This window comes from Pinus tabuliformis, chromosome 5_2 (genome assembly GCF_031772625.1).
Source record: "Pinus tabuliformis cultivar Carrire ecotype Pingquan chromosome 5_2, CPIR1, whole genome shotgun sequence".
Classification (NCBI taxonomy): Eukaryota; Viridiplantae; Streptophyta; class Pinopsida; order Pinales; family Pinaceae; genus Pinus; species Pinus tabuliformis.
Window position 1 is genome coordinate 877,591,792 of NC_142306.1, and position 10,857 is coordinate 877,602,648.

Sequence of the window (10,857 nt, forward strand, 5' to 3'; positions counted from 1 at the left end):
ATATGTCTATAGCCCTGCTCCATTGTGTTTGGCGATTGCGATTTTGCGATGCAACGTGGGCCGTCGATCTACGTGCTTGATCGATGGTCCTCGTTGACTCCGTTGACCGCCATCGCAAGTTCCATATGGTCTATGCTGATAACCTCCAATAGCCTTTACCGATTGTGATTTTTTGATCGGATTTGGACCGTTGAACTGCCAGATCTGACGGCTCCTGTGCATTCACTATTCAAGCCACCGATAGCTCTGTTTTCACTGTTTCCTTGTGTTTTTCGCCTCCCAATAATGTTTTCTGTTGTTTTATGAAGGTTTGCCCATGCGATAATTTTGATCTTTTGAATGATTTTGAAGACTTAGAGAGTATCTTAGGATCCATTTGGATCACGCCTTCCCACTGAAAAGGCTTTTGGACCACCAAAAGTTGGTTTTTAAGCATCAATCAAGTGAGGATACATCTTTGTCACTTGTCCAATCTCTATCCATTTTGCACTGCTTGGTTTTGAACCTTTGAGTCCAATTCTGAGGTATTCAACATCCCCACTGCACGTAGTTCTCACCTTCATGTCTAGAACTGTATCTTCCTGCAAATCATTGAGATATTCAGGCAACAGATCATCAATAGAAGGAAACTGAATTTGCTCTTCAGGATATTCAATCAAAGAAGGTTCAAATAGTCTCAAGTTCTCTGCATTAACTACTAAATAGATGTGCATGTAAGCTAGAAAATCAAGGCGAAAAGCATTCTCACCAATTTTCTCAAGTATCTCGAAAGGCCCATACCTTATTTGCTTCAGCTTTTTACCTTCACCTTGCATTCTGTATTTGTTGATGTACAACCAGACTTGATCACCAACTTGGAAGCTATGCTCAATTCGATGATTATCATGCCTTGCCTTGTACTTGGCTTGGCTCTTTTCCAGTTGTTCCTATACTACCTGGTGAATTTCTTGGATCTGTTCAATGAACCTGGTTGCCTTGTCCAAAACACTATGTCCATCAACTGTTATGTCTTTACTAAAGACAAAATCCAAGGGAGACCTTGGTGTAAAACCAAAACAAGTCTCAAAAGGAGATCTTTGTGTATAAGAATGCTTAGCACAGTTGTGAGCATGTTGCACATAACATAAATGTTCATCCCAAAGTTTGGGATGCTTGATGCAATAGCCCCTAAGCAACTGGATCACTGTCCTGTTGACTACCTCTGTTTGGCCATCCATTTGTGGATTAAAGGTTGCGCTCTTCTTCAGTCTGGTGTCCATTAACTCCCATAGACTTAACCAAAACTTCCCAACAAATCGGGAATCTCGGTTAGAGACAATAGAAGTGGGTAACCCAAAATGAACCCATACATGCTGAAAGAACAACTTTTTTGTGTTTTCAATTGTAATATGCTTGTTACAAGGTATTAAAATACACATTTTGCTGAACCTATCCACAATAATATATAAGTAATCATGAACTTTTCTAGATTTTGGCAGTCCCCCAACAAAGTCCATGGAAACACTTTCCCAAGGATGAGAAGGAACTGGAAGTGGAGTTTACAAGCCTAGTTTTCTATTGTTGGGCTTGCTTTTAGCACACATGGTACACCCTTTAATATATCTAGAAACTGTTTCATGCAGTCTTGGCCAATAGCAGAATCTTTGCAGCTATGCAACAGTTTTACTTACACCAAAATGCCCTGATATTAGAGAAGTATGTGCTTCTCATATTATGTTAACTCTTTCAGTTTGAGGAATGCATAACTTTCCCAAATGATATAAGAGTTGGTCCTTAACATGATAATCCAATTCTTCTACTTGTTTGCCATCACTTAAAGTTGCATATACATCTTTAAAATCTACATCTTGAGCATATTGTTCAATGTAGCTTTCATGCAATATTGGGTTATGCTTAAGTATAGTAGATGCATTTATAATTGGCCTGGATAACATATCTACAACTTTATTGTGTATGCCTTTCTTATACCTGATGACTAGATGAAACTGTTGTAGAAAACCGATCCACCTATAGTGTCTTGATTGCTGCAATTTATTTTGTGAGTGTAAATATTGAAGTGGTTGATGATCAGTATGTATAACTGTTTCTTTGCCCAATAGGTAATGTTTCCATTTTTTCACACTCTGCACTAATGCATACAATTCTTTATCATATGTGGGATAATGAGATCTAAGACAATTATTAAGATATTACAGACTCATGTGCATGGATTTGCCTACGTTACTTTTTGCAATGGATCGATAAGAATGCGAAATACATAGACAATGAAGCAGTTAAAGAACCATAATAGAAAACACACATAAACACAAAAAGTTTAATAAGGATTTCACCCAATAATCCTGGGCTACATATCCTGGTCCAGCCTTCAGTGGTGACCTCTCTATTATGTCTTCTAAACAGAGTTTTACAACAGTGAGCTCAATTTGAGCCTCACACAACAGATATAAAACAATAAGGCTTTACTTGATTCCCCAAGTCTCTTCTGAGTACACAGACTCTCCTCACTGACTCTCTGTCTCTGTTTCTCTGTCTCAGTACTACCTTTAATACTCCTTGTCTTTGTTTTTGTCGCTCTGTGGCTTTTAAAGCCAATCTGTGTTGTCTGTTCATTCTCCTTCTTGGGCTCTCTGGCTTCTCATCTTCTGTATTTTTAGACCCCTTTCTGAGCATTAGTAATCATTGCTAAATGCTTACAAGGATGGTGGCCACCTGTACTGTAAAGTAATGGGCCATCGGGCCTTTGAAATCCCAAAATGGTCGTTTTCTATTAACACAAAGAAATGCTGCAAAAACACGAAAAATCATCCAAAACATTGTTCATCAGATTTGAAATATTATGAATCCGCTTTATAACTCCTATCGAGTCCGCCTTTGTAGCGATATCACATCTCCACCATTGATCTGGGAGATCCAGATCCAACGGTTGTGGTCTATTTTGGGCGTCCCTTCTGTATGGAGGTTAACCGCCTGATGAGGGTGGTTTTCTCTCTCCTCGGCCTGGACACGTGGCAGCCATTGTATGGGATCAGGCGAAGCCCGGCCCAAACCATTTACCGCCCCTTGGCCCGCCCGAAATCTCGCTCATATCGTGATTTCCCTTTGTATTGAAAATACATTAAAAACATTGAAAATCCCGCTTATCGGACTTGAAATCATATGTAACAGTATTAATAAACCCTTTCGGGTCCGTAATATCGCATCGACACATTTTCTTTGGTTTTTCGTTTATTCAACAAAAATGAGATTTACAAAGGAAAACTCTATTTTCCAGATCTCAAATCATATCAAACATCGTTTATAATCTTTATCGAGTCCAGCTAGTCGCATCGCGCATATGTATATGTCTATAGCCCCGCTCCATTGTGTGTGTCGATTGCGATTCTGCGATGCAACGTGGGCCGTCGATCTGTGCGCTTGATCGACGGTCCTCGTTGACTCCGCTGATCGCCATCGCAAGTTCCATATGGTCTCTACCGATAACCTCTGATAGCCTTTGTCGATCGGATCTGGACTGTTGATCGGCCAGATCCAACGGCTCCTATGCATTCACTGTTCAAACGAGTAACCAGTAAACATCCAACAACCATTCGAACAATGGGGATTAGACATAATTGGTGAGATTGTTCTTAACTCTTCCAAACAACATAGATTCATCCTTACAACTACTGATTATTTTACAAAATGGGTAGAAGCTATCCCCATAAGGATAGATAATACGGAAAGCATTACGGACTTCATTGATCAGTACATAATTACCAAGTTTGGCTTACCCTCAGCTTTAATGTTTGACAATGCATCTTACTTTTCTGGAAATGCAATGGTAGAATTTGCTCTAAAGCGAGGTTTTAAGTTAAAATATTCAGCCAACTATTATCCACAAGGCAATGGATTGGCAGAATCAACCAACAAAAACCTCATCAGAATTATCAAAAGGACTATTGACAAAAATCATAGGAATTGGCACAAAGCATTGACATTTGCTCTATGGGCAAACAGAATTACACAAAAGGCCTCTATAAGTTCTTCTCCTTTTGCTTTAGTTTATGTAAAAGAAGTTGTTCTTCCCATAAACATAGCAATCCCATCTCTTTCCCTAGTGAAATTCATCAATGAAAACCCTTCTTCTTCTCTCCAAGCATGAGAGTTTCAGATTCTTAAGCTTGAAGAAGAACGAGAAAAGGCCAAAGCAACCCACTTCCATCATCAACAATTAGTCAAAGGCTCTTTTGATACAACCTCTTCCAGTAAAAAAAAAATTGAAGTAGGTGATTTGGTTTTGAAATGGGACAAAGCACACAAGGAAAAAGGTAAACATACCAAATTCCAAAGACTATGGCTTGGCCCTTTTCAAATCATTGAGAAAATTGGATAATCAACATTTCTTCTACAATACTTATCAGGTAAGAATGATTCTTTGCCCATTAATGGCCAAATATTGAAAAAATACTTTTCTTAGAAGATAGCCTCTTCCAATTTTGTATCATATTGCCTTTAAGATTCTTAGGACAATAAAGGTTAAGTAGTGTTTACTTATGGCTTTTGAAAATAAAATCTTTGATAATATTTATGATTTTTTGCTTCTATAAGTAAGTAAAAGTTAAAAGAAATAATTAGGACATTTGAGTACCAAAGTAAACCTGATTTCTTTGGAAAAACTTGATCTTGCTAAAAAACATTTATTCTATGAACAAACTCTTATCTTTTTAGAGTATGAATGTTTTGTTATCAGTCAAGAAAAGAATCTTTAACCTAGTAAGGACTTTCTGCATATGGGTATCTTAAAACTCTATCAGTATCATCCAAAACTCTTAAAAGAGCCAATGCTTCACCCCATCTGATAAAATTTTCTTTTTTCAGAGTGTAATTCTAAAATATGCAAAACCTAGAAGATAAAAAGTTCAATTACGAGCTTGTTTACCATGGTCATAAGGAAATAATTAAACTGATATTACCAATACTGCATATCAAAACAGGGTAATAGCCAATGATCTCATCGATCAGAAGACAGCAGGTCTCATCAAGAGCCAGCTTGTTCAGTTTAGTTACAACCAGTGAATGGCATTGTCATTATTAGGTTATCAAGCCTAGACGATGTCTTTTAAGAAACCTAAAACAAAAGATTATATTAAAAAGAAAAAAGGGACAAGATCCAAATGAGATTCAAAGCAAGTGAATATCATTTTGAAATTTGAAAATTGCTTCAGATGGGACAATGAATCATTGTTGGTTAAAATATAACCCTGTCGAGGCTATGAAGGACTGCTGGCAGTAAAAGCTCTATCTATGATAAATGAGTAAACACCAAAAACTAAACTGTAGAAAACACCTGTTATATCACTTTAAATCTTATTATTGACTGATGCAAACATTTGTATTTTTATCATTACAAGAGTTAAGTAGTTGAATGATGCAGGCAGGGCCTGCAAATCCCAGAATCTTCTTATTGATTTCCATTTAAAAATGCATCTCCCGAAGTTTCCCAAATAAGACTCCAAGTCCGTAAATTACACACGCAAACTCTTCAACATATGTTTCCAGAACCATACTTTCATAAGTGAAAGCTTTACTCCATTAATAACTTATAAAATCTTCAAGCTTTGTGAACGCCTTTTCATGAGTCTTATAAAAGACTTTAACCATTCATCCACTAGTATTTAAAACTCCAAACTCATGACCGCATAATCCAAACAATTGAATTTGAATTTCATACCTGGATTTCTATATCTTTGACTCGGAGTGAACTTCATTCCAACGCTGTACCATCTGCGCTTTGCCAGTCATTACATGTCATCTAAACTCAATTTCAACCTTCTTTACGTAGACAATTTCCCAGACAAATACTCCAATATCTACTATACACAATGGATGCAAATCCATCCATCCCATTCAATATGATAGTAGATTTGACCACGGTAATTACAAATGAGTTTATCTCGGAATGTCTACACCACTGAAGTGCGCCTTCACCCTATTCAACTTTGACCACGCTCTCACACCTCGACTTTCATTACAGCCATTATATACACACGCAGAGTTTGATTAAATTCAAATGTCACAGCATTCGACCATAGCTATTGACATAACCATAGTCGATTTTGCCAGCAATGTAAGAGTGTTTCAATTCTCAGTTCGACCTTCACGATTTCATAACTCAGGTTTAAACCCAAATGTCGCGCTCACAATTAACATTCAACCATATTTTATTTTGATTAAAGGAAAATCAAAACTCAACAATCTGCTCGGCAATTAACATACCTTCCATCCGAATGAAAGAACTTACCTTTTCATCCAACTGAATTTCTTCAATGCAACCCTCACTCAGCATTTAACTGCCATACTTCGATTTTTCCCATTTCTGTTCCATACTGTAGCCGCCTTCAATTCATGTTAAACCAGCGTTTCAACGCATTTCATCCATCAATATAATTCAACTCTACATCCTTTGTTGGATGTTCTACAATATAACGTAGCATTTATCCACGACATCGACTTATCGAGTTTGAATCGATTCTTAATGCGTCATCAACACAGTTCTTGGGTTCCCAGGAATGCGTTCATGACCCAGAAACGCCAATCTTCAATCTTCAATTGCGCCTTGTCCCACGCATTGATGCATGAATTGATATTACTCTTGAATTAAACATTAACCCACGAGTTAATGATCGATAGCCTTGGAATTTCCAATTAAATTCTTGGCAATCATTACGTCAAGCACTTCACTTCAAATGGTGCGTTCTCTTCAAAATCTGCAAACCTTCAAATAGTATAAAGTCGATATTACAACATCAATCCTTTCAACTACGTACAGAGACTCTTCTATTAAAGAGTTTATCATAAGAATGGATTCAGGACTCAACATCTTCCTACCAATTCGACTAGAATTACAATGCAAATCAAATTCTTCATAAATAAACCCAAATGAGATCAATTACAAATATCCTTTACACTACCAGATTTTCAAATCAATAGTCCTCTACAAAAGCCCGTAGGCTTGCTGTCCAATCCACACTCTCCCTAATTATATAAGGAAAACCTAATTGATACAAATACATGGTTTCATGAATCAATTCTGATTCTGAACCAGAAATCTCTCAACCTCTCCTAAAAAATCTCTTCAATCCCACTCTTTTCTAAACTAACACTAAATAAAGCTTTTAAAATCTCTCATATTCTATTCTAGCCAAATAAATCCAACTATTTGGCCTGATCTCCATACAAGGAGGATCACTCAACCACCTATACCCTTTCCTCAATAAATAAACACTCTCACATATTTAAACAAATAATTTAATTAAATTATTTTCTTTCAACCCCTTGCTAGTCACAACATGTGACCATACTATCACATTGTTGACTGGCCTGAATGCTCCTGCATCAGACCCTCAAAGTTGAAAGTTTCCATGACCTCCTGGTCATATGTTTCTTCTGCTATCCATCCAGTATCCCAAACTTTACTTTGTAACTGGTCATCACTTTCATTATGCTGTTGATTCAATTCTTCTGCCACTGTCACTTCTGTTCCTTCAAATTCCCAAATCTTAATTTTCTGTTGTCCTCTGTTCTTGCTGATACAAATTCCTGTGGTCAGTTTCTCCTTCTTGTTGTCCCTGTTCTCTTCTAATTTCATCTTCCATAATTTATCAATTTCCTTCTTACCATTTGTCTTTTACTAAACCTCACTGACATCTGTCTGCTGTACATTCTCCTTTTCCATACTTTCCTTTTTCATTTGTTTATCGTCAGCTCCTTTAATCATGACAATTTCCCTGTCAATACCATCATTCTCAAAATTATTAAATACATGCTCAAAATATCTTTCGGTTTCAGCCATTTCTTCCAGTAATCTCACTTCTTCATCAACATGCATAAGCACATTGTCCAATCGCTCCTCACCTGTCAAACCTGAAAACATACACAACATGTCAGTTTCAAAAATGCAAGGCTCTTCATTTGAAGCCTCAATGGTCAGCTCCTCATGCTCCTCTGAACTATTCTGATAGTTCACTAAATTATTGAGAAATTCTTCCTCAACATCTCTGATTTCTTCCTCATCAAAGAAAAATTTTGGGACTGCAATTTCTTGACTATACTTGGAAACTTCATCATAAGTTTGTAGAATACCTTCCTGTTCTACACAACTTCTTCCAATACTCAGTTTGTCCAAATAAGACAATAATGCCTCTTCCTCTTCTCTGATAAGACTTTGATCTTTCAAAGATTTCCTTGGCTTACCTTCTTCAGCTAAGTTCTCGGTGTCAGCTTTCCTTCTCTTCACTTCATAAATCTGCAATGCATTTGTTTCCTTTCCTGTTTCCATTTCCCATTGGTCTTCTTTCCATGCTAAAATTCCTTCAAATATAATCAAATAAGTTTCCACTAAAAGAAGACATAACCATTCAGCCATACCTTTTAATTTTCTCCACCAATTGAAGTCTTGAAAGTCCTTATGCATCTCCTTTCTTGCTTGTCTTGCCTTTGCTCCTTTCACTTTTTCATACACAGGTTCAAATTCTTTAAGTTGCATACCTGCAATTTTACATTCACAGAAATAATTAATCCCAAAAATATGAGATCCTCTTGTCTGTGCAGATGATGTCAACACATTCCTCTCATTCTGATCTGCATAGATCAGTTCTTCTCTACTGTCATCACTGTCTTCTTCCCCAAGGAGAGATCCTTTCTCTGGTTCGCAGATGTATCCTATTTCTTCATTCTCAGTTGTTCGAAGTAATAATTTCTCAGCAAACAATTCTCTGATAGGCCATTTAACTCTTCTTCCCACATAAAATCCTTGTTTCCATTTTTCTCTAATTCCTTTCAATACCAGCTTCTCCAAATGATTGAGTTCTGCCTTCATCTCAGCCAACTCTATGTCCCTTTCTTCTTTACTCATTCCTTTGAGTCCAACTGCTTCAGCACTCTTTTCCCTATGTCTGTGACTTTCCTTTGTACCCCTGTCATGACCATCAGTAGTCAATTCCTTTCCTTCCTCTGGTGAACTTTCCTTGTTCACTAGTGAGCTGCAACTAACTTTTTCCATTTCGCCTGTAACAAGTCTCTTTCATGCCTCACCAAACTTCCCTAAGTTTAGCCTTTTGGCACCTATTAGTTCTTTCCTCGAACCTTTCACTGATTAACAATTCTACCCAACACTCCTCTTGCTGGAACTGTTATCTCCTGTCCACAATCACAATTGTGGAACTGCCTCATCAACTTCTACCCAACCTTAGTTGGAAGATGTTCTCATTTCCTCTTGAAATACTCCTTTCTTTAGGCTCTGCATCTTCAATTGCTCACTACCTTCTTCATTCAGTAAATTTGTTTATTGCCGGGTATTGTCACGTTTACACATCTAGGATTTCTTCTTGCTCTATCTTCTTTACATAGCTTATATGCTATGATGCTGGTACAACTCATTCCACCTTTCAGCAAATCCACTGCTTTCCACTGACCTGCACAATCTTTTCACATCAAAGTATCTTTCAAATACTATCAATTCCTGCTGATAACCTATTTGTAAGCAAATGCTGTTTTGCCTACCCAATCTCTGCTCTTTCGATCATCAATATCATTGCCTTCAATATTTAAACAATCTTCAATCAAATCAGTCATGCAATCAACTTAAACATTCTTACCAGACCTTCCCGGGCATTCTCTGCTTCTCCATTATGATCCTTATCTTCATCAAACACACTTCCTGGCAATTATACATCTGCTAAATTTAAAATTCAGTTTCCAAAAACAATCTTTTCAGAGCATTAAGCTAGCTCTGATACCAAAAATTTGATGCAGGCAGGGTCTGCAAATCCCAGAATCTTCCTATTGATTTCCATTTAAAAATGCATCTCCCGAAGTTACCCAAATAAGACTCCAAGTCCGTAAATTAGACACGCAAACTCTTCAACATATGTTTCCAGAACCATACTTTCATAAGCGAAAGCTTTACTCCATTAATAACTTATAAAATCTTCAAGCTTTGTGAACGCCTTTTCATGAGTCTTATAAAAGACTTTAACCATTCATCCACTAGTATTTAAAACTCCAAACTCATGACCGCACAATCCAAACAATTGAATCTGAATTTCATACCTGGATTTCTGCATCTTTGACCCGGAGTGAACTTCATTCCAACGTTGTACCATCTGCGCTTTGCCAGTCTTTACATGTCATCTAAACTCAATGCAAACAACGATCTGCCATTCTATTAACTTACCTCTCTGCACAATGTCCGTTATTTGTCAACACACCTTCCTCTGCCTTGAATTTCACCTTGCGCCTTCTATATTGATTATTGCTCTGGCAATTTCATAACTTGACATTATGAAACCTCATACAACTGCCGACAATTTATACTTTCACCATTTTAATTTGTACACCTGCACAGTTTCATTCCATATTTCATTAAACAGACCATACCAATACAGAACCTGCCCAATCGAATTCTATTCGATTATATACCATTCGATTTCAACCTTCTTTACGCAGACAATTTCACAGACAAATACTCCAATATCTACTATACACAATGGATGCAAATCCACCCATCCCATTCAATACGATAGTAGATTTGACCACGGTAATTACAAATGAGTTTATCTCGGAATGTCTACACCACTGAAGTGCGCCTTCACCCTATTCAATTTTGACCACGCTCTCACACCTCAACTTTCATTACAACCATTATATACACGCGCAGAGTTTGATTAAATTCGAATGTCACAGCATTTGACCATAGCTATTGACTTAACCATAGTCGATTTTGCCAGCAATGTAAGAGTGTTTCAATTCTCAGTTCGACCTTCACGATTTCATAACTCAGGTTTAAACCCAAATGTGGCGCTCACAATTAACATTCAA

General features: G+C 37.2%; 1 pseudogene; it reads right to left on the reverse strand.

Moving 5' to 3' along the window:
• Positions 1 to 9,040, reverse strand: part of LOC149162105 (ATP-dependent DNA helicase Q-like SIM) — a 113,090-nt pseudogene extending 104,050 nt beyond the window's left edge.
• Positions 9,041 to 10,857: the final 1,817 nt, after the last annotated feature.